The 24,671-nt window shown below is 48.3% G+C and overlaps 1 long non-coding RNA gene across 13 annotated transcripts; it reads left to right on the top strand.

Moving 5' to 3' along the window:
- The first annotated feature begins 12,432 nt into the window (after window positions 1-12,432).
- LOC123145765 (uncharacterized) lies at window positions 12,433-23,101 on the top strand. Of its 13 annotated transcripts, none has more exons than XR_006472409.1 (20): window positions 12,435-13,104; window positions 13,206-13,264; window positions 13,376-13,435; window positions 13,518-13,671; window positions 13,779-13,909; window positions 14,425-14,479; window positions 14,918-15,005; window positions 15,091-15,352; window positions 15,427-15,489; window positions 16,006-16,079; window positions 16,635-17,157; window positions 17,255-17,353; window positions 17,965-18,013; window positions 18,500-18,748; window positions 19,460-19,558; window positions 19,697-19,776; window positions 19,965-20,039; window positions 21,014-21,161; window positions 21,590-22,118; window positions 22,543-22,598. It is a non-coding gene; the product is annotated as an uncharacterized lncRNA (long non-coding RNA). The 13 variants fall into 13 exon arrangements; XR_006472413.1 differs by having other exon boundaries at window positions 13,195-13,264; XR_006472412.1 differs by having other exon boundaries at window positions 12,436-13,264; window positions 16,635-16,695; window positions 16,988-17,157.
- Window positions 23,102-24,671: the final 1,570 nt, after the last annotated feature.

The raw sequence follows: 24,671 nt of genomic DNA, 5'->3' as shown, positions 1-24,671 counted from the left end.
TGATACTTCAATCTTTTTTCTTCTGTTGCCGCGTTTTGAGAATCACGCGAATCAGACAGTTATGACATACAGTAGATATGAACCGGCAATGTCTGTCTATCTACTACTTTTTTTATATATGTTGATGATCAACTTTGCATGAGCTTGTATGTACTTGAGAACGTATGAGGCATACATGCATGGGCAAACAAATAAAGGCCAATCATGTACGTGGACACGCCCAAAATCAAATACGAACTCAAGCTCAACACATCTGGTTAAAGATGCTCTTACTTATATGTACACGATCCTCTTGTTTTCTGCGTTCGACATAGAATGTTTTCTTTCTTTCTTTGTCTAGAATTGAAAACAAGTTTAAGAAATTATCGCTCTAAACCATTTTGTTTGTTCAGACATTCCATGACTCTTCAATATCTTTCTTTGTTGTTGTATTTTTTTCGTCATGCGTTCGAGAGAACGAATGCACACGCTTGTATTTAATTTATCAAAAATCAGTTGACCACTAGTGCAGATTATCCTTTTTTTCTTCTTCTTTTTTGCTAGTGTAGATTATCCTTTCAACGGGAACACACAATCATGTGTTTTCTTTTTTTGAAACAAGGCAAAATATTTGCCATTTTCATTGATTAAGGAGAAGAGAATTGCCTGGTTAATTGACGGAAAACCGGACTAAAACCGATACAAGCCGCGGGATCCCACGATGCACCGCGCCCAGGCACGCACCACCCCCTGGCCGTAGCCGCCGTCCACCACCGCAACACCATAGTGACCACCACCACCGCAGCAACCATCGCATCGCAAGGAGCAGCAGCAAGATCAGAACCACCAAGGCCAGATCCAGATCGGAGTAGCTCCAGCGAAGCAGCGAGGCAGACGAGTAGGCCCTGCACCGCAGCACACCTCGAGCTCCGGAGGTGCCACGCCCGCCGCGCCCCAACAGCCACCGCGCCCGCCGCGCCCGACCAAGGATCTGCGCCCCACGCTCACATCCAGAGCCGAGAGCCGGCCCACCCACGCGCGCCGTCCACGCCCAGGTCACGGCCAGAGCCCGGACCGAGGCCGCCGCCCCGGCGTCCCAACCTCTGGCCGCAGCCGACGCCAAGGCGAACGCCGGCCGCCCGTCCGCGCCAGCCGCCGTCCGCGAGGTCCCAGATCGGGACCGCTCGAGCGCGAACGACCGCGGCCGCGCGCCCACTGACGCGACCATACGCCTCGCCGTGCGCCGAAGACCACCTCCGCCGCGCGCCAGGACGCCGCCCCGAAGCCGAGCGCCGGACAGCCGCCAATCGCTCGCGAGATCCCCTTTTCCCGAGCGACAGCAGCCAGAGAGCACGCCCCGCCGCCGCCGGCTCCGCACAGGCTTTGCCTGCCGGAGGCCACCGGCGACGGCGAGGGAGAGAGAGCCGGGGAGGGGGAGGCTGTGGGGGACGGGGGGCCGCCGCCCGTGTCGCCCCGGGGAAGGAGCGGCGCGGGGGCCGGGTCCTCGCGCTGTTGGTCAACACACTCATGTGTTTTTTAAAACTTAGCCAAATCTAGCTGCGTCATTGCCCCAAGCGTGAGTCCGTCCGCATGTGATGGTTTCGTGCTGTTTCCAGCGTCTTTGTTGCAACTCTGTGCGCACCTCGTCGACAGATCTTGCCGCTTGATCCCCATCTGCAATCACTAAATCCACAATCTAGCTCCCAGATTTCTCATTTCCCTGATCTCTTTCTCAGATCCGAGCATCCCCAGACTTGCCTCTGTGGTGACTTCCGGCGAGTTCCGGCGACTCACGTGTTGCCGTCTCTTCCCTACCTCTTCTTCCTCTGATCTTCTCTCACTCCTCCGCTTCTTCCTGGATCCCATCCATCTTCCAAATCCAAGTTGCCGCCCCGTCCTCGATCTCCTTTTCCTTATCTTTCTGTTCCTGGATTCGCATCACTGTTCCCGGCCAGTTTCATCGCCGCTGCTTTTCCAAAGTTCAATTGATCTGGGTTGATGGCTGCCGTGTAAGTTTTCGTTTTTGGCCTTATGATGTTTCTTCCTCAATCCTTCCTCCTCCCAATCCTTCCCCTATCCTGATCTTGTTTACTTTTGATCTTTTCTTCCCTGGATTTCTTCCTCTCATATCCACGCCCTGTTTTCACCACCCCCTAATCCCTTCGCCAAATCTCCTGCTTCCTTCCCCGTTTTTTCGGTTCTGCCTCTGTTCTTCCCTGATCTGGCCCCAATTTCGCCTTAGATCTTGTAGATCCTTTCTACATTGTCGCTACTTTTCTGTAGTCCTTATCCCCTTAGTTCCCACCCAGCTTGAGTCCTGCTACTGGTAGTGGTTTCCCTTAGCCCGACGCCGCTCCCAGAATCTGAGTTTCCCTGCCGCCATTTCTCGTTCCCCTATCTCAGCTTTCCCGTCATATCTTTCTCCAATTACAAATTTTAGGTCCCTCCTCTGAATCAATCTCCAACCTCCCTATTCCTATAGCATGTTTCGTTTGGTCTTGATTTCGGTGTGTTGGACGCAGTCTGTGGGAACTGCTTTTTGTCAAGGAAAACGGGAGCCCGTTCTTTATTGCTATTATGTGGACTAGCTGATGAAGCTAGTAGCGTGGAACTGCAGGGGGTTGGGAAATTGTCACAGCGGCGGTACACACCACCGTGTGACTGCCAGTTGGCATGGCCAAGTGTAGGTGTGCGTGGGTTCCACCTGTAAGTGTGTAAGAGGCCTTGGCGTGCGTGTGTACTTAAACCCTGGGAGAGGGATGTACCGGTATGTTGGTTGAAGTAATCTGAAATCCCCTCACCTAACCTTCTCCCTTGCTCATCCCCTTCTCCAAGTTTCCTCATCCCCTTTCCAGATCCCCCTCTAGCCTACTCTGATCGCCTGCGATCTAGATCGGGGCGTTACAATTGGTAATCAGAGCCACAATCCTGGCCAAAAAAATATTCTCCGCTGCCTCCTGATTCAGATCGGTAACACCCACCGCCTCGGGTGTGACTTGCTCCAGCGAGCTCACGCGAAATCCCCGGCGGGGTTCGATCTAGCAGGGGTGCGAGACGGCACCATCCAAGCCCTCCGTCCAGACCTGGCAGCTGCTGGCGGCCATGGACGACAACACCACCAGCATCAAGGCCATGATGGAGAAGATCCTCGCGCGCCTCGACGAACAGAAGGTCGACAGCGACAAGCGGCTCGAGGCCCAGATCGCCTTCAACACCCAGGTCTCGCAGGATCTGCGCTCCCCCGCCAAGCAAGTCGACCTCATGATTCGGGATCCCCTTCACCTCAGGATTCGGGATCCCCGACGGTGATCCACCCACCACCACCACCACCACCACGACCCCAGGCCCCTGCTCCGCCGCAACCACACGGGCCCCCGCCATCTCCACGCCTCTCGGACCATCGTCCGCCCCTGTTGGCAACGGCGCCGCAGACCGGCGTCCACTTCCAGCACCAGCCGTACAGCCCGACCAACGAGGCGCACCACCACCAGAATCACCATCAAGACAACTACATCAAGCCGCCCAAGCACGACTTCCCGCGGTTCGACGGCAGCACGCCGTACCTCTGGCTCGACTGCTGTCGGGCGTACTTCGACCTCTACCACATGCCGCCGTCAAGCTGGGTGACCACGGCGACACTGTACATCGAAGGGCAAGCGGCACATTGGCTTCAGGCATTTTGTCAAACACATGGTGGCCTCGCGTGGGACGCATTTTCCGCCGCGGTTACAGAGGAGTTCGGCGTCGACGAGTTCGAGATGGAGATGCACAAACTTCTGCAACTCCGTCAGACGGGCACCGTCAGCGAGTACCGCAAGGAGTTCGATACACACATGTATCACCTCCTGGCGCTCGATCCCTCGCTCAGCAACAAATTCTTCATCACCCAGTTCCTGTTGGGCCTCAAGGACGAGCTTCGCGCGGCAGTTCGACTGCAGGCACCCAACAGCATCACGCGCGCGTCGATTCTGGCACGAATCCAAGAGGAGGAGCTGAACACGCCCAGGGCATGCCCGTGACCGCAGCCGCAGGGCCGTCCACCACCTGCGACCGCGCGCCCGCCGGCCGCGCCACGCCAACAGCCCAACGACTACGCGCGCGAACGTCAACTCAAAGAGTTCCGGCGTGCCAACGGCCTCTGCTTCAAGTGCGGTGATCGGTACACTCGTGATCACCGTTGCAACACACAGGCGCAGTTGCTCACCATCCAAGTGGGCGCCTACGGCGAGCTACTCATCGACGACACCGTGCACGCGCTCGACCTGCTAGACGCTCCGGAACAAGAAGTGCCCCCTCCAGAGTGCTGCACAATATCCGCACACGCGCTGGATGGCTCTGAGGCGCCCAGCACCATTCGTCTCCGCGCTCTGGTAGGCAACCAGGTCATGTTGCTCTTGCTGGACTCCGGGAGCACCCACAACTTCATCAACAAAACCTTCGTCGAGCGCGTCGGTGTGACGACAAAGGAGATCGCCACCCTGGATGTGCGCGTGGCGAACGGCGACCGGCTCACCTGTTCGCGCCAAGTTCCCGAGCTCAAGTGGTGGATGCAGGGCCACACGTTCTCGACGCCGATGTACGAACTCGACACCGGCGCCTACGACGGCATCCTCGGCATGGATTGGTTGGAGAAGAACAATCCGATGATGTGTCACTGGCAAGAGAAGTTCATTTCCTTCCTCCACGATGGCGAGATGGTCACACTGCAAGGTGTTCGACCCAAGACGACGCCCACTCTCGCTGCCGTGCAGCCGGCCGAACTCTGCAAACTGATCGCCGGCAATGACATCTGGGCAATGGCCATGGTTGAGATGCAACCCCCAAGACCCAAGCCACACAAGCCATCATAGACGCCCATCAGTGACCTCCTGGAAGAATTCGCAGATGTCTTCGCTGCGCCTACCGGCCTGCCTCCACACCGGCAATATGACCATGCCGTCACCCTGGAGGACGGAGCCTAGCCAACAAACACATGGCCTTACCGCTACTCTCCTCTGCAAAAGGACGAGATCGAGCGGCAGGTGAAGGAAATGCTCGACGCCGGCGTGATCACCCACTCGGTCAGTCCATACGCCGCGCCGGTGCTGCTGGTGAAGAAAAAGGATAGCACCTGGAGGTTCTGCGTGGACTACCGGCGCCTCAACGAAGTGACGGTGAAGAACAAGTTCCCGCTGCCCGTCGTCGACGAGCTGCTCGATGAGCTTGCCGGCGCAGCATACTTCTCCAAGCTCGATCTGCGCGCGGGCTACCATCAAATCCGGATGCGTGAGGACGACGAGCACAAGACGGCGTTCAAAACCCACCACGGCCATTTTCAGTTCCGGGTTATGCCGTTCGGATTGACAAATGCTCTGGCGACATTCCAGTGCCTGATGAATGCCATCTTCGCCAAATACACCCGTAAGTTTGTCATCATTTTCCTTGATGACATTCTCGTTTTCAGCGAGACCTTGGAGGAACATATCGAGCACCTGCGGCTCGTCCTCGACCTACTCCATGAGCACCAGCTCTACGCCAAGATGTCCAAGTGCTCGTTTGCGCAAGATCACATCGACTACTTGGGCCACGTCATCTCTAAGCACGGCATCGCGACCGATGCAGAGAAGACGAACGCCATGGCGCAGTGGCCGACCCCAACCAACGCCACTGAACTCCGCGGCTTTCTTGGACTCACCGGCTACTACCGCAAATTCGTGCCACATTATGGAATCATCGCCAAGCCCCTCACGCGGCAGCTCACCAAGAAGGGCTTCGAGTGGCCCGAGTCGGCGCAGCGCGCGTTCGATACGCTCAAGCAGGCGATGGTGACCACGTCGGTGCTCGCCCTCCCCGACTTCGACAAGCCGTTCTCCATCGAGACCGACGCGTGCGACACTGGCATCGGCGCGGTCCTCGTCCAGGAGGGCCACCCATCGCCTACTACAGCAAGGCCTTGGGCGTGGAGAACCAGAAGCTTTCCACCTACGAGAAGGAGTTCTTGGCGGTGATGATGGCCGTAGACAAATGGCGCTCCTACCTCCAGCGCGGGCCGTTCACCATCGTCACCGACCACAAGAGTTTGTGTACACTCGGCGATCAGCACCTGGTGACCGACGTCCAGCGCCGCGCCATGTCCAAGCTCGTCGGCCTTCAATTCAAGTTCTAGTACAAGCGCGGGGTCGACAACGGCGCCGCGGACGCACTCTCGCGCGTGGGCAGCCACTTCAGCGCGAATGCGCTGTCCCTGTGCCAGCCTGCGTGGATCCAGGAGGTGGCCAACTCGTACGCTACGGACCCCGACGCCCAAGAACGACTACAACAGCTCTCTGTGCACAGCCCGGACGACGACGAGTACGAGCTGTATCGCAGGGTCATCCGTCGCCACGGGCGGCTGTGGATAGGCGCCAACACCGCCCTGCGCACCAAGCTGATCAGCGCCATGCACGACAGTGTTGTTGGAGGCCACTTCGGCTCGACAGCCACTTACCAGCGCATCAAGAAGCTGTTCGAGTGGAAGGGCCTGAAGCAGGACGTCGACAACTACGTGCGGCAATGCCAAGTTTGCCAACAGGCAAAGCACGAGCTGCGCAAACCAGCGGCCGAGCTGGCACCCTTGACTATCCCAACGGCTCCGTGGCAAGATCTGACAATGGATTTCGTCGAGGGCCTGCCCAAGTCCAAAGGGTACGACGCCATCATGGTGGTGGTCGACCGCTTCACCAAGTTCGCACACTTCGTGCCCTTGCACCATCCGTTCACGGCCACTTAGGTGGCGAAGGTGTTCTGGGACAACATCGTCAAATTGCACGGAATTCCTTCCTCCATCGTGTCAGATTGCGACAAGGTGTTCACCAGTGTGCTCTGGCGCGAGCTGCTTTCCGGCGCAGGCACCAAGCTCCTCTACTCGACGGCGTACCACCCATGGACTGACGGACAGAGTGAGCGCGTGAATCAGTGCATGGAAATGTACCTGCGCTGCGCTGTCCATGACACTCCGCGCCAATGGCGTCGCTGGCTGCCCTCTGCCGAGTTCTGGTACAACTCCTCATTCCATTCATCCTTGGGTTGCTCTCCGTTCAAGGCGTTGTATGGGGTAGAAGCAAATGAGGGGAGCATGGCCACTTGGCCGGCAACACAAACAGCATTGCCGGATGGTGAACAGTGGGATTGGGCAGTGCATAAAGAGCAGTTGCAAGCACAGTTGGCTCGGGTGCAGACTAAGTACAAGAAGTTTGCAGACCGGAATCGCACTGAGCGCGTCTTTCAGGTCGGGGAGCAAGTGCTGCTGAAACTCCAACCTTGCGTTCAGAAATCTGTGGCCAGCCGCCCGTGCGCCAGTTGGCATTCAAGTTCTTTGGACCATTCTCAATCATAGCCAAGATCGGTCCCTCGGCGTACAAACTGGATCTGCCGCCAGACAGTCGCATACATCCGGTGTTCCATGTTTCCCAACTAAAGCCCTTCACACCCAACTATACACCGGTGTTCTCTGAACTGCCTGCAACTGCAGACCTGTCGGCAGTCGAGTCCCAGCCTGTGGAGATACGGGACCGGCGAATGATGAAGAAGGGCGACGCGCTGGTGGTTCAGATTCAGGTGGCATGGAACACCACACCCCCATCAACAACCTGGGAAGACTATGAGGTTCTTCGACGGTGCAACCCGCAAGCAGTCATCTGGAACGACAACAATTCCAACAAGGAGGCCGTTTCTCAAGGAGGGGAGAATGTCACAGCGGTGGTACACACCACCGTGTGACTGCCAATTGGCATGGCCAAGTGTAGGTGTGCGTGGGTTCCACCTGTAAGTGTGTAAGAGGCCTTGGCGTGCGTGTGTACTTAAACCCTGGGAGAGAGATGTAGCGGTATGTTGGTTGAAGTAATCTGAAATCCCCTCACCTAACCTTCTCCCTTGCTCATCCCCTTCTCCAAGTTTTCCTCATCCCTTTCCAGATCCCCCTCCAGCCTACTTTGATCGCGTGCGATCTAGATCGGGGCGTTACAGAAATCCATGGGCTGTTCGAGGACTTCTAGATGTTCATAAATGGGAGGATCCAGATGTTCTTTTCTTATCCGAAACCAAGATGGATGAAAGGAGAATACAGAAGTTCCGTTGGCTGCTTGGTTTGCCAAACATGGAAGTCAAAAATTGTGAAGGTCAAAGTGGTGGACTGGCTTTGTTTTGGAACAATGGAATTACTGTCAAAATTTTAAGCGTGTCACGCTTCTATATTGATGCTGAGATTACCATGGAGGATGGTGTGTTATGGAGGTTTACAGGTTTCTATGGAGAACCACATGTTGATATGAAACATTTGTTGTGGCGTGCTCTCCGTAGTTTGAAGCATAACAGTCCTCATCCGTGGATATGCATGGGAGATTTCAATGAAATTCTATTCAGCCATGAGAAACAAGGTGGGGCACCACCTATACAAGCTTCTATGGATCGTTTTCGCGATGCCCTTATTGACTGTGATCTTGAAGACCTGGGTTTTGAAGGAGATGTTTTCACCTGGCGAAATCAGAATCATCACCGGAAGAACTATATACGCGAACGTCTTGATCGAGCCGTGGGATCTCAAGCCTGGAGGGCCCTGTTTCCCCTTTTCCGAGTCACCAACGGCATGCCAAGACATTCTGATCACCGGCCCATTATCGTGGATACTGGAAGTGAGCCGACCCGGCAGGATATCCATCATACTTTTCGGTTTGAGGCCCGATGGCTCCAGGAAGATAATTGTGCACAACTAGTCGAAGGGGCATGGAATGAAGCATTCCTGAATGGAGCAGGTCACATTTCAGAGGCACTACAAAGTGTGGCCTCTTGCCTTACTGACTGGAACCGAAACGTGCTAGGTGATTTGGAGAAGAGAATTAAAAAAGCTAAAAAGGAACTAGACTGCTGCCTTCGTGCCCCAATCTCGGAGGTGCAGTTAAGGCAAGAACAAATTCTACGATACAGACTGGATCGCCTTGAGGAGCAGAATGATACTTATTGGCGACAACGTGCACACATTGATTGGCTTAAAATGGGAGACCGCAACACAAGGTATTTCCATACATGCTGTTCCGAGAGGAAAAAAATAAATAAAATTCAGCGGTTGTAGAAAGAAGATGGTGTGTGGATGGAATCTGATCGTGCTTTGAGGGAGTATATTACAGATTTTTTCTCTGGTTTGTTTTCATCCTCGGTATCTGCAGATATTGACAGGCTCCTGCAGCATGTCGAACCTCGAATTAGCCCAGCCATAAATGACTCCCTATGTGCCCCTTTCGATGCAGATGAGGTATCTAAAGCCTTATCATGTATTGGAGATTTAAAGGCCCCTGGCCCGGATGGAATGCCTGCAACATTTTTGAAGCATTTCTGGGAATTAGTTGGAGACCGAGTCAAGTTAGAGGTTCTCCAGGTTCTGAATGGAGGTGATATCCCAGAAGGCTGGAATGAAACCACAGTTGTGCTAATACCCAAAGTGAAGAATCCTACCCGTATCAAAGATATGAGACCAATAAGCCTTTGTAATGTGTTGTACAAGCTAATATCCAAGGTGCTAGCAGCTAGAATGAAGATTTCCTTAAATGAGATCATATCACCAAACCAAAGTGCTTTTGTTCCAGGGCGGTTGATCTCGGACAATGTCTTGCTAGCCTATAAAATGACTCACTTTATCAAACATAGGAGAGGGAGGAAAAATGGTTATATGGCAATCAAACTAGACATGAGTAAAGCCTATGACCGGGTTGAATGGAGGTTTTTGGAGATGATGCTTATTTAGCTTGGTTTTCATCAAAGTTGTGTTCGAACAGTGAAATACCGGTTTAATATCAATGGGGAAATATCCGAGACCATCATCCCGCAGCGAGGCTTGCGCCAAGGTGACCCCCTCTCCCCCTATCTTTTTCTCATTTGTGCTGAAGGATTTTCGTCCCTTCTCCATGTGGCAGAGCAACAGGGGCTGATTGAAGGCATAAAAATATGTCCCTCGGCACCAGCAGTTTCCCATCTGCTTTTTGCAGATGATTCCCTTCTTCTGCTGAAGGCTAATAATAGTAACGCAATAGAGTTACAAAGAATCCTGGATGCATATGAGTGTGTTTCAGGACAAATGATCAATAGGGATAAGAGCAGTATTTTGTTCAGTCCGAATTGTTCGCCAAACTGCAAATCTCAAGTGATGAACACCTTGCATCTTGTATCTGAAGGTCGAAATGAGCGATATCTTGGGCTTCCGGTTTATATTGGTCGGTCAAAAACTAGGGTCTTCCAGTATCTGAAAGAGAAAATCTGGCAAAGAATTAGAGGCTGGAAGGAGAAAATGCTTTCAAAAGCAGGAAAGGAAATCCTTATCAAGGCGGTGGCACAGGCGATTCCCACCTACGCCATGGGATGTTTTGATCTCACCAAAACTCTTTGTGATGAGATCTCAACAATGATTTGCCGCTACTGGTGGAGCCAGGTGGACAAGGAAAACAAGATGCATTGGATTGCTTGGGATAAGTTGGTAAAACCAAAGAAAGATGGGGGTCTAGGTTTCCGTGATTTGCACCTTTTCAACATTGCAATGTTAGCAAAGCAAGCATGGCGCATCCTTTAGGATCTATCATCTCTTTGTGCTCGTGTGCTGGGCGCTCGCTATTTCCCCGACGGAAATATCCTAGCAGCCAAGCCAAGAGCCAGGATTTCCTACACTTGGCGAAGTATTCTAAAGGGGCTTGACCTGCTTAAGCAAGGCATTGTGTGGCGAGTTGGAAATGGTCAGAACATCAAGATTTGGGACGACCCATGGTTGCCGAGAGGAATTACTCGCCGACCCAGTTCGACTTGTGGCCAAAACCTTTTGGAGAATGTGGAGGACCTCATTAACCCGATGACCGGTATGTGGGACATGGAACTTGTAAACCAAACGTTCTGCACTGAAGACGCCAAGGTTGTACTTTCAATCCCAATTTTTGAAGGTTTTGAGGACTCCATAGCATGGCATCCTGAGCCAAAAGGGAATTTTACGGTGAAGTCCGCCTACAAGCTGAATCTGCAGCTGAGAGCAGAGGAGAATGGGGAAAACTGTTCTACCAGCACTGCAACAATTACAACAAGCCAGACCACTTCACAGTGGGGGAAAATCTGGCATCTAAATGTCCCAAAGAAAATTGCAATGTTCCTTTGGAGATTTACACATAACAGCGTGCCGCTACGAACTAACATTAGACGCCGAGGCATGGACATCGATACGCTCTGTCCATGTTGTCGACGACTTGATGAAGATGGTGGCCATCTTTTTCTCAAATGCAAGTTTGCAAGGGCCTGCTGGTGTGCGGCAATCCTAGAAGAGCAGCGTCTCAAACTTGTAGCATGTTCCTCAGCTCAAGAAGTAATGGACTGCATCTTCCAGTTTGGGGACCAATTGGCTATGCAAGTAACCACCCTGTTATGGTGTATCTGGTCGGCAAGAAATAAATTCAATGCTGGTGAAAGTGCTCCCACGGCTGATGTGGTTGCAGCTAATTGCAGCCTACATATCCTTCAGTTTACTAAACACCTGAAGGGCTCAGATTTCATTAAGATTAATTTTGATGGTGCTTACTCAGGCAACACACGAGAGGGAGGATGGGGTTTCTGTGCAAGAACTGAGGAAGGTTCAGTCTGGGGTGCAGGCATGGGTCGACTGACTCATCTTTCTGACGCTCTCCAAGCTGAAGCTTTTGCTTGTTTGCAGGCGATTCAATTTGCCCGAGATGCTGGAATGGGCCGGGTCATCTTTGAAACTGATGCTACAAATTTAAAGGATGCCCTGTGTAGCAATGTATACGATCTCTCACAGCACGGTACTATCTTTAGGAAGTCCAAGTATATGCTGTCTACTAGTTTTATCGAGTACAAAGTGGTATCTTGTGTCCGCGAATGTAATTGTGTTGCTCATAAATTAGCGGGTCAGGGTGCGTCTATGGAACCTGGTGCTCATGTGTTGTGGCATGGTACGGTTCCAGACTTTGTAATCTCTGATGTAGCCAGCGAGTATGTTGTGCTAGGTGGTTAATGGAATCTATGTTTCCCCGATCAAAGAAAAAACTTAGCCAAATCATGAACTAAGCCTGACTCAAACGGTTAGGTTATGTGCGGTCGAACTAGCCCTTGGCATTGTTGCTCATAATTTTCTGAATTTATTTCAAACTTCCTGACAATATTCGTTCAATCCAGGAATAAGTATCTAGGGAGCTCCCGAGCCTCCTCAGAGCTCAGACGAATCCGGCCGTTCGTTGCGTTCGCTTGATGGATTTCCGGCCGCCGGATCTTGCTCTGGGAAGATATGGGCCGTAGGATCAAAGTGAAAACACTTCTGCAATGAATAGTCTGCTCTCCACCGAAAAGATCTCATGCCACCGCCGTAATTCCCATACCCCGCCAAGGGCATTTGCAGGAATTCACGTGCGTGGCTGTGCGTGGCGTCGTGTGGGTGGTTGCGCTTGGCATAGGAGCGAGGAGGGTCCCCGATTGGGTGAGAACCCTAGCCCATTCTCCCCTTCTCCACCGTAGCTGTCGCCGCCATGGTCCCGTCCTCCTCTCCTCCCCATACATCTCCCAGCGCCGAGTTCGCTGCCTTAGCTGCTCTCCCCACTAGCCAGCATGCCGTCGACGGCCAACCGGGCCGCCGCACGCAGGAAGGAAGAGCAGCAGCAGCCGGGACGAGGGCGGGGATGGAGAACGCGGCGTCCATCTAGCGGAGCCTTCGTCCATCCCTCACCCCTGATGCCGCCGTCCTTCCTCCTCCCCATCGGGGCTAGGCAGAGGAGGAGGAGCGCCGGCCACGAGCACGACGAGGAGGCGGCCGGCATCACTGTGCGTCGCCCGACCAAGGTCTTCTCCCACTACTCTGGGTCGCGCGCCGCCTCTGTCGCCGACAGGAGGGAGCCGCGGCAGCCGCCACGCATCCCGGCGACCAGGGCCCCCCCGGCGTGGTTCCCTCAACGGAGGGATGCTTCCTCCGTCCACTGCCTGCTCCGTGCCGACACCATCAGTAGCGGCGGCGGTCAGGCTGATGCGGACTCCGCGCCACCACCGACGGCTTCGCCACGGACCGCATCGTCTCCGACCATGGCGAAAAGGCGCCCATCGTCGTCTACAGCGGCACCCTCTTCGGCCCTGACCTAGGTGCGTGAGCTCACCACCGTCCGCCTCGAGGTCATGTTTCCCTCTCCCTCGAGTTCAACGCGTGTGTGACCGTGTGATGGATTGCATTAGACGTGTTGCAGTCACCGGGATGCTCATTGCGCTCGTTGGATTCGGGCTCTACAAGCTTCGATTCCCAAGTGTAAGACTTTTTATGTTGTGCATACACAAATCTGCACTTCTGAATTCAATCTTTCTATAGTTGACAGCAGTGGGCATAACAATAGCATAACAGTATGGATATGCTATGTAGGTCATGAAATGTATCAAAATCGGTCTTCCAGAGATCATACTGTTGGTAGCTCTTTCCCAGGTACATGCATCATCAGTCCTACGTAGCTGCTGTGTGACCTTTACTTACAATTTCTGAAGCTTATGATCATTTTTTTCTGCAGTACATACCTCATCCGGTGCCTTTGCTGGGCACTGCCTTTGAGGGGTTCGCCGTCATAATGTCCGTTGCTGTCTTGTGGCTTTATGCATTCTTCCTGACGGTTGGCAGGGCGTATAAGAATGCTGCTCCACCTGACCATCCCAATACTGCAGGAGGTTAGGACAAATTGTATGATTCTCAGATCTACCTGACCATCCCAATTATTTGCAGTGCTTGATTTTTATGAAAACTTTTTTTTGCAATGTGTATGTGTTGCGAGCAGTGATCGGTACAGCCAATGCATCGCTACTAGAGTACTGGCCCTTTTGGTGTTAGTATGGCTGGATTATTTGCTTCTTTCATGATGAAGAAATGGCCATAGCCATGGGAGTTTCCTCTTGGCGATGATAGCCGGTGAGGTTTCTCCACCTACACTATTGACAGATATTGATTATGCATGCGTGGATATGAAATAGATGACCTACTATGATTTTACTTCCTGTTTTTTCCTTTGCTTTTCTATTGTCACGCCAATATGTCAAGGTGTTCATGTGAACAGCTCCCATGATGTGGGTAAAAGGGCAGTTTGATTGAATCATGCTTGGTTAAAAGAAGTTCAGAATCTGCATCTCTAACTCTCCATCGATGATCAAGAAACTCATTCTTTGATGAATTTTTATTCACTTGCATTTGTTCCGGCATTTTTATTATGAACCTGTGACCAATATCTTTTTATGCTACTGTAGTGAGCATCATGCTAACTATTATGATGTTGTACTGAAGTGCTAATCATGTGAGTGAATATATATTAGTTGGTTTAAGCATCAATGAATATCATTTACCCCATAAACCTGCACATAATTTTCTGTGCTATTTGGTAGGTTTTTCTAATTGTATGTCATTTTATCCCAATATGATCTCTTACTTAGGTTCGTGCTGTACGGCTTGGTTGAGCTCAAGGTCAATGGATACGGCAATTGTCAGGTCTATTTACATGATTTGATTTTTTGTTTACTTTAGAGTACCATGATTGGTATCCAGTACAAGCCTACTCTGCAATTACTTTCCTCTTTCCAAATCTCCATTTTAAATAGTTTCAAGCATCGTTTGTTCAATTTTATCGAACACCTGAACACCATAGATTTGTATGGCTGCTTTTACCAGGTTCCTTCTTACAGTGATTTTAATTGCTAGATATATACATCTAGGAGAGCTGGTTGTATCTCTTTTTTCTGTTGTTATTGGAGAAGATGAAAAAAAATCCTGGTCAGATTCCTTTGTTCTCACAGTAGCTTACAAATACAGTCATGGACTCGATAATAAACATCTCTCCTACTACAGTGTACAATATATGATTGATTTTTTACTTTGCACTATTTTACATAAGTGTGTTGTTGATGCCCTTTTTATTTGGTCTTGCAGCTATTTTGTGTTTCTGGTTCTATATATATACTGGTTGGATGTTGACAAACAATTTCCATGCCTTCTTTTTCTATGGGTGTATGCTCAGGTCTTGATACTGAACCTTTTTGTCATTCGTTTTCAGATCTGGTGAACAAGATCTTATTGTGTAGATTAACTGCGGTGAATTGCAGCCAGGGTTAGAAGCAGTGGGTCATCCTCGACCTCACGCCGCCCATCTAGACAGAAGAAGATGGGTGCTGCAGGTGACGAGGCTGACGCGCCATCGTCCTGTCTTCTGTGAGGGGATCCATCATGAGGAACCAGCGGACGCGATACGGGTACCCGATCCTTACTGCGGAATCACCTCTTCTTGTGGATGGTTGCTGAACAGCAGCAGTTCCATCTCCATCCCCAACGCATCCTTGCCTCATCTTGATCTGCAATGAACCAGAGGTACCAAGTCTCTCCTTACTCTTTCATGGTGAATCCATTTTTTTATCCCATGTTTGATGGTTTTCTCCTCTCAGCTCATAGAAAGAGATTTGATGTGATGATTGAGGTGGAAGGCTACCTTAACCTATGGATCAAAGGTGTGATGATGTACTTTATTATCTACAGCCACACATAACACCAACTGGTCTAGGTAGAGAAGTAGGGTAGATAATGTGCATAGCTCTTTTGTCGCGGCTAATATGTATATGATTGATTAATGGCCACATGAGAGATTACCAAATAACAAAGGCCTCTGTTACTTCATATATGTGATCCTTTTAACAGCCCACAAGATGTCTGAGGAATAACATGATAGAATCTGAGTATAAATGCTAATTTTATTCTAATATTTTATCAACTATGTTTACTCAAACAGTCCAAGAATTAGAAGAACAATTGCAATAAAGGATCTCCCCCTCTCTCTCCGCTTTAAAATATATATAACCAACCCTTCCTCTTATTAATCATATATCGCATCCTTAATGCGCCGTCCCAGCTTGTATCAATTGGGTTTATTTTTTATTTTCTTTGCACTCTACTTTATGTGTCTGGTTAAGTTAGCGAAGGTTGGGATTTTGATTTCTAACGGAATGCAAATCTTATAATCTCTGTAGATTGATCAAGAAAGACAAATTGTCTCATGCTTCAAGTACCAAGAAGATAATTTCTTGCAAGATAAGGAAAAATGGTAAGCTTCTCCATTTGTATACCCATGCTTATTTTTCGTAGAAATGATGGTTGTGTATGTTATCATGTACTCCCTCCGTAAAAAAATAGCCATAGATTAGTTTTACTCCATGGCTATGGTTTCAACGGTGAAATAAACATGGTATTTTACTGAAAAAGCATGGTATTTTACCCTGGAGTTCTAAACCCTACAAATTAGCGTGGTTATGGTGTGTTAGGTCAATCAATAGCGGAAAGTTTAGCCTGGAGCTCTACTTAGTAGAAAAATACAAAACTATTATTATTAATTGACAAAATCCCTTATTCTGCTTGGTATGTGCTTGGCTCATGTATGTTGATTCTCTTGGGCTGCGCAGGGTGTTGTATCCGGGAGTCAAAGTTACTTGCTTTCTTCCTTACTTGTGCTTATCCAGCCCCAAGATACACTCACAGGCTGTTTGACCCTGTTTCAATTTGCCTTCTTCTTGACCAAATTGATTGTTGTTTCCCCTCCTAATCTCCGTGGATAAGTAGACCCCTTACTGCTAAATTTAGTTGCCTTCGCTTGCCATTTAAGGTGTTGTGTCCCTTGGCGAATGTAGTGATGGACTGGTCTTTGGCACTTCTCAGTCGACCAGGTAATATACATCCTCCAACCTTACCAGCTACATAATTTTGTGGGGTTCTCCAGTTTAATTCTTTATAAAATTTGATAACCTGCCCAAGGTCCGGATTCACCTAGCACAACCGGAGACATGGTCGGTTGCCTGTTGGTCTGAAACTACACAAATTCTCTGAAACCCACTAGCCAAGACAGGCGACTGCCCTTTGTCACATGCTTGAATCGATTTGGGCATAGCAGTCTGGACAGGAAGTTAGTTTTAAGTGGGTGTAGGGCTCTACGCTCTCTCATCTTGGTTTTGATGGCAGGATAATCATACTCAAGTCTGATTGTACGATGGCTCCTGTGGATGCTCTGGTTGTTGGAGAGATTCTGTCTGTAGAGGATGTTTTTCAGCGCTTGATCAGCTACGATGAAGAGCAATGCCTTGAAACATTTCTTTGTGGTCTCTGCACAATTTATTTCAGTGAGCACCCAGGTAATTCAGATGCTCCATTTGATTCTTGGATACTCTCGCTGCTGCTCATTTCACAACTACGTCTCCTGTATAACATAAATCTGTTGTTTTGAAACAGTAAGGGAGAACACTACTCATACCATATATATTGGACACTGAGTTGGTGCTCCATGGAGCAAGGGCACCAAGATTTATGCACAAATCCAAACCAAATTTGGTATAGTTTTTGGAAATTTAATTCTGGGGTATAATACCTGATTATTAGAATTCAAATAGTCTACATCTGGGATATTGCTGTTTATATCTACTTCTGCATACCATACTGCTTGTATATAAAATCAACATATATCTGCAGTCAAACAATCATTTGAAAAAGTAACTACAGTTTGGCTTTAGTACAAATATTTCACATATATGCGCTTTAGTTATATGTAATGCTTTGTTGTTCTCCAAGGTATCCTCCTATCGCTGATAGAAGTATTAGCATTTTTCTGGCAGTGCTAATGGCAGTAGCTTCATTTAGTATGGTTTGGTTTCTTACAAAGGTGAACTTCACAAATCAGTTAAAATTGGTGATCGCTTCTGGAACATACGTATACACATTCACATTATAGGTTCATCTTTGACCCTTTTAAAGATGAAAATGCCATTTCCTTTTGAGAATATCTTCAGATAACAGAATATCGTTGTCTATTTTGCTGAGAGAGAAATGATCTAATTGGACTATGGAAATCAGTGATAACAGGAGATAGTGAGATATCTCCTCTTCCTGCTGCCTGTGCTCCCTGCCTACTTCCTGACATGTGCTCCCTGCCTACTTCCTCTCAGGTCGACGCCACCGTGGCAGTGTTCTTCGGCACTCGGGTCAACATAGTAGGTATAAAATTACCCTCTCCTGCACTACCAAAATCCCCTCTCCATCATTCCTTGGCTTTCTCTGTTGGGTTAATTGTGAGTTAGTGTGTGATTTGATATATTATGGATTGTACAAGTGGATGCGTTGGTTTGAGCGGGGAGCCGATTTAGGTAGCTGAGAGCACTAACATACCTTCAAATTGGAAAATGTAATTTTGTTTAGTACGCAATGATCTATTATTTTCATTGTTTCAATCGTGTGACTCTACACATGTATCCTCACAATTAGTGGAGCCTAAAAGAATATAGCGGCCGCTCGATCTGAGCTGCTCTATCTGATTGTATTTTAGTAAGACGCTGCAATTTTATAGACCATGTAAATTGATTGCTTGAGGAATGTGAGATTGTGCCCTTAATTTGTACATCCATGTTCTTGCACAGTTTCCAGATTTTGGTCTTTCATGCATGTGTTGTCGATTTTTCTAAAGCAACATATATATTTCTGTAGGTTTCTCCTTGTCATTGACAGCATCGGTTAGCATAGGGGCAGCGGTCGCGGTCACGGTCACCCGAGGAGCACAGCCACACGGGGCTGGTCCTGCTGCCACCAGAGAAGAGCGGAGGAGGTCGATACAGGGTCGAGGAGGGGCACGGGCGAGGTTCATGCCGCACGGGGGCACGCGGCGTCCAGCGAGAGAAGGCTTCTCCTGTTCCCGTGCCGCCAGGCACCCCTCACCGCCGCCCTACTTGTCCTCCGGTGAGCCCTTATCCTCTCTTTTTCCTCCCCCCAGCTCTCTTCACGTACTAACTTCCCCTCCTCCTCTGACCTGTCTATTTTTAGTGTTCCTTTATGCTCATTTTTAGTTTCTCTCTTTTTGCTTTAATTTGTTGTATGGGATAAATGGATACTTCTTAGCAAATGATCAATTGATTATTTTCTTATGACAATACTATTTTTTACATGGAACTAAAAAGAACATTGGTTTTCTGAGAAAATAAGATTAGTGAAGTCATATATTTCGTTTAAATCAAGTAAGGTAGCATACATGTAGCTTTACTTGCTATTTTTGCATCATGGATGCTGAAACCTGATGCCATGTACATCAGTGTAAGTGTGTTGCCATGACAAGCAGATGATGTGTGTCATGATGAGAGCAACGCAAGTAATGGTTGCATTAGTGTTGCATATATATCACTGATTGTGTGTATCTACTGCTCGGTTGATTGAATAATTAGTGGCTCACTAATTGAACAAACCTGGATGCTAGAATGAATTTGTGGCTCCCTAATTAAACAACCCAGGATGAATCTTTCTACAATGGAGCTAATTACACAAACTAGGATAATAAAATTAATTAGTGGTTCACTACTTAAACAAGCCAGGAGGCTAAAACTTGCTATAATTGATTTTTGAATTGCTCACTTATATATAGCTCATGTCAATTGAGGATTGCATATATTCAAGCAGGTCGTCGGTGCTCTGTTGGTTACTGGATTTTGCTTATCTGCCGGCAGACCGCACCGGAGGCCGCCGCCATATAGGGGCTGATGAGGGCATCGTGATGAGGTGAGCCTCCTTCTGCCAGTGCGGCTCCCCTTCATGGTGCCGATTCGTCTTAGCCTCTCTCTCTCTCTCTCTCTCTCTCTCTCTCACACACACACACACACACACACACTGATGCTCCTTCCATCTCCTGTCGTGCAGGTTGCCGCTTTTGCCATAGCAGAGAGGATCCAGCCGGCACGCTGCGTCTCCCATAAACATGCCTAATTTTATATGCAGAGGTAGCATTGATCTACTTGCCCCCTTCAAAAGGCCATATGTGTTGCTTTGTTTTACTTCTCTTTCATATCCAGTTATTTAGAAATTCCCTGCTAACCTCCTGGCACTTAAATACGATTAGGTATAATGTGAAGCATTTGCTTGACAGAGGTACCTATTGCTGGATCATTTATGTTGCTATATGTTGCAGGAATGTATCCATGAACTGGGAAACCTGTGAACTCTTTGATACGCCTTTTATGTGTTGCTTTTGGTCTTGATAGAGGTACTTGAGCCTCTTACATGCTCTTGTGTGCAAATTTTTAATTCTAAAATAGTACATTCAATTGAAGGCTAGAGAAGATTTAGTGGTTATATCATGAGTCACTACAAGCGCCTATTTATTGAAACATTTTCCCAGTTGTTTCACTACAAGCGCCTATTTATTGAAACATTTTCCTAGTTGTTTCACTACAAGCACCTATTTATTGGATCATTTTCTTCAAACTTGCACCAGTAAATATTTGTAGCTCTTCACGTTGTCTAATCAACATGTTAGTTTTGAATGCTTTGGTGAAACCTAAGCAGTAAACTCATGGCCACACTCTCTCAAATGGTGAAACCACTTCTTATGTAACCACCACTCTTGTTATCGAGGTTCCAAATGGTTTTGCCTATATTTTTTTATGTTGGTACTTCTTATGTCAAGGTAATAGATTGTGACCTCCATTTTGGTTCGGGTTAGGCTTTAATATTTGTGAGTCAATTATAGGTGTCGATTACATTGGTAAGATAGAAGCCAATTATGAAGTCTTTCTGTTTAGATATGTAGATGTAGTCTTTCTGTTTGTGTATAAGATAATTGCTTTATCTATTTAGTCGATCCTTGTTGTTTTTTGAAAATAGATAGTGTCCATGATGGAGTTGAAGTTACTGTGATAATTGGTTCATCAATTTAGCTAATCCTTACTATTTAGTAAAAAAGTTGGTCCTTTGATTCCTGGTACCAATTTGTTTGTCCTGTAGAGTGAGTACATGAAGGAAAATACTTACCAAAACCTTTATTTTGCTGGCATGTGATATTTTTTCTTGAAAGACATGTGATATTTATCTGTTGATGCATGTGGCTTATGTTGTTTACTTGTCAGTAACCTCTATGGAGTATTTAGGCAATATGTTGCTTATAAGAATGTAATCAAATTATTAATTTGCTCCATTCTAGGGAGGATGAAATCTGATTATTAACTTATTTCATTTCAGGGAGATACATTGACAGGAAGTGCTCACTCGCTAGAATTGTTTCTATCAGGGGCAGAATTATTGTTGAAACACGCACCGTGTGAAGATGAATAGGAACCTTTCATAATTATTCCCAAACATGCCACTGTGTCATCATTGGCCAGTGCAGGTATTGCTCTCTAGCTGATCTATTGTTTAGTTCTTCTTGGTTTCAATTATGTTGGCCCTCCTTAAGATTGCTTGGGAATGTGAGGCTTCAAAGTTTCAACCCTGTGCAAGGCTCCAAAGCTTTACCAGTTTTCCACTTGCTTTCAAATGAATTTGTCATTGAAGAAACCATGAATTCTTTTGTTTTATTTTTGACCTACACTTAACCTTTCATGGGAATATAGTGTGTCATTTCCCCATTAGGGTTGGAGTACTTGATGTATGTGTTGTATTAGTGACGTGGTCGTAACAAGCAACCATAAATATTGTTTTTGATTTCCTTGGATGAAGACGCTTTTATGCGACAACCATATGTTTACTAATACATAGTAGGGTTTTGGAAACTGGTGGTTACTTTTGTTTGTTGACAACCAATTACTGTGATTCCAGGAACTCTTAGATTATACAAGTCCCTATGTTTGTTTGGATTCATGAACCATGGGACTAGACTTTCATTCGATGCCACTAGCTCTTGTGATGCACCGTGTAAACTACCATGTGATCTCCCTCTTCTTTTGTGAATGCGTCCCTTTTGTCACATCTATCCATCCTTTTGTACTTGATATCTACCGTGTATGAACAATTGTACCTTTAATTTACCATGTATATGGACATTGCATCCTCAAATGTGTTGTGTTGTCGTTCTGTTGGCTATGGAGATGTGTTGTACTACAGTTTTGGTATCCATCTATGATGTCTTGCTCCTATTACATGTGAATATTTCTTCTTTCCTTTATTCTGATAAATCCTGGCTTTCTACTAACTTTGACCATTACTTGCTTCGCCACATCGTTGGAACCGGCACCCTCGCGCCAAGGCGCGATGCCGATCTCGTGAGAAAAGATGTCTCCTCTAGTAGGGAGGCGCTTCTGGTGTCTTCATCAATCTCAATATGAAGTACCGGCTTGGTCTCTCGGAGGTGCTCATATAAGAATAGAGTGTGCATGTGTGCGTTTATATGATAAGTGTATTAGCGTTTACGCCTAGCCAAAATATTACCTAACCACGATGGCACCCCTCCCCTAATTAACTTTTTTTGCCTCTGTCCCAAATAAGTGTCGAGGCTTTAGTTTAAATTAGGCTCAATTTGAACTTGTTGTGGCTTTAGTACAAATTAGGCTCAATTTAAACTAAAGTCACGGACGGAGGGAGTCATATTTATTTATTTATTTATTTTAGACCGAATCTATGATAGAGCATTCATGATTGAGGGTTGTTATGTTAACTAAAATGAGAGGAAAAATCGAACCAACCTGTGGTTGGATGGTTAGAGGGACCGTGGTATCCCCAGGCCATCAGGGTTCAAATCCTGGTGCTCGTATTTATTTCTGGATTTATTTCAGGATTTCCGGCGGTGTGCATTCGTGGGAGGAGACGTTCCCGTCGACGAAGAGGCGCCTACGGTGACTTCGTAAATCTCAAGATGATATGCTGGCTCAGTCTTTCGAAGGTGCTCATAGGGGGTGTGCGTGTGTGCATTCATAGGGGCGAATGTATGTGCGTGTATATGAGCGCTTGTGTCTGTACTGATGTTAAAAAAGGACGCCGATATCCACCACACGTGTGGTATATTAGACATGCGCCCACACACCATGTGTGGCGTGAGCAGGAGGCAGCCCACACGGGCTGTGTGTGGGCGGATTAGAATTGCCAACACGTGTGGGCACAGCTACTTCGTGCCACACGTCCAACAAGTACTACTCATCTTCACCCCGCGTGTGTGGCACGAAGCAAAAATGCCCACTCGTCTTGGCGCAGCTATGTTAAACACACGCGGGATGACGATTTAGTTGCTATCCTGGATGGCAGATGTAGTTATCCAGCATGGCAACTCTATCTGTTTTGGTTAACTATAGTTGCCATGCCTAATTTATGATAGTTGCCGCGTGTAATCAAACCGTAGTTGCCGTGTGTGATTAACTACTTGCCACATATGGTCAAACAGTAGTTGCCATGTGTGTTTAACTAGTTGTCACGTGTGGTCCAACCATAGTTGCCATGTATGGTTAATCACAGTTGCCATGTGTGTTTATCTGATTGCCACGTACGTGCAACTGCAGTTGCCGTCTAGCAAAGAATCACAGTTGTCATGTGTATTTACCTAGTTGCCACGTTCGCGTAATTGCATTTGTCATCCGCAACGTAGGAGTGGCGTGTGGGCGAAAGACAGTTCGCCCACACGCGCATGGACTAGATGGTGGTTGTGTGGGCAGAAACTAGTTCGTCCACACAGCGCAGCCGGCAAATAGTGTGGTGCGGGCGTGTGGACAAACTTTCCAACGCCCACACACCAACCCCGCCCTATGTGGCATGCAAAATCTGTCTCAATGTGTCAAGATTCGTGCAAATTGCACTGGACGATGATCCACGCGTGTGGACAGGTTACAACACTGTCACACGTGTGGGCGTTAGTATTTCCGAAAAAAACGAGAGGGAAAAATATCTGACCACAAGATTGGTCGTACGTGACGTACCATGTGCCGTTTGGATTTGAGGATTTGGACGCGGGTATGTCGGTCCTGGTGGACGACAGCGAGCCACGAAGCGGTCGCGGTCCGACCTAATCCTCGCCTCGCCTGCCCCGCCGCCGTGCGTCCATGGATCCAGCCCGCCCTCCCGCGACCTGACATGAGCACGCACGTGCTGACCAACCGAACCGAGCGTGCGCGCATTCGGCTCACCACGTCACGCGCGCACGGGCACGACGCCGACCGCCTACACCTACGCATAACGGACCGCGCGGCATACGTGCTACGGGAACAGAGTCGGCCAGAGCTGCCTCGCATCCGGCTCCGTGGAGGCCGGTTCTCCATGCCGTGATCGGTAGAAGAAACACCTATCTGAACAAGAAAGGAAATATGATTGTAAGTGCAAATGAGGCTTCCTCTGCTGCTAACAATGATGGTGTTGCCTTTAGCAGAATTGCCAACTTCTGTTCAGCCAACTCCTCTTCAGACAACATCAAGGCATATACCTTTTGGTGGGCTATCTGATGACAAATCCAATGGGGAAAAGAAACAGGAATAAAAAGATCCTAGGCAGTCAAGTGGCCAGTTTGCAGACAGGGGACGGAAAATGCAGATGATTAGTAACCAAGGGTGCTACAGAACGCCGATCATGTGTTGCTGATGATCTACCGTGGGAGTGCAAGGATCAATCGCTAAGTCAGCGAGGTCTCGAGACATTGCTTTCTTCTGGGAAGCATTACATTGGGCTGCATGGTGAACCGTGCTCAATTTTATCTACTTAAGCTGAAACTCTTTATTACCGTATTAAGTTGCAGTATTATTAATCACGTTTGTGCTGCAGTGTGTAAACTAGTGCCGTAATTTCCCGTGTCTATGGGTCGGACAAGGTCGATGAGGTTGTTGTCTGTTTTATCTAGTTTAGTACTCTTACCTTTCCTTCATGGGAAAGCAAGACTTAGTCTGCCCACAAATCATGAATAAGGGGAAGAGAAACAATTCTATGT

Source organism: Triticum aestivum, chromosome 6D (assembly GCF_018294505.1).
Source record: "Triticum aestivum cultivar Chinese Spring chromosome 6D, IWGSC CS RefSeq v2.1, whole genome shotgun sequence".
NCBI lineage: Eukaryota > Viridiplantae > Streptophyta > Magnoliopsida > Poales > Poaceae > Triticum > Triticum aestivum.
This window is presented reverse-complemented; position numbering and strand designations above follow the sequence as displayed.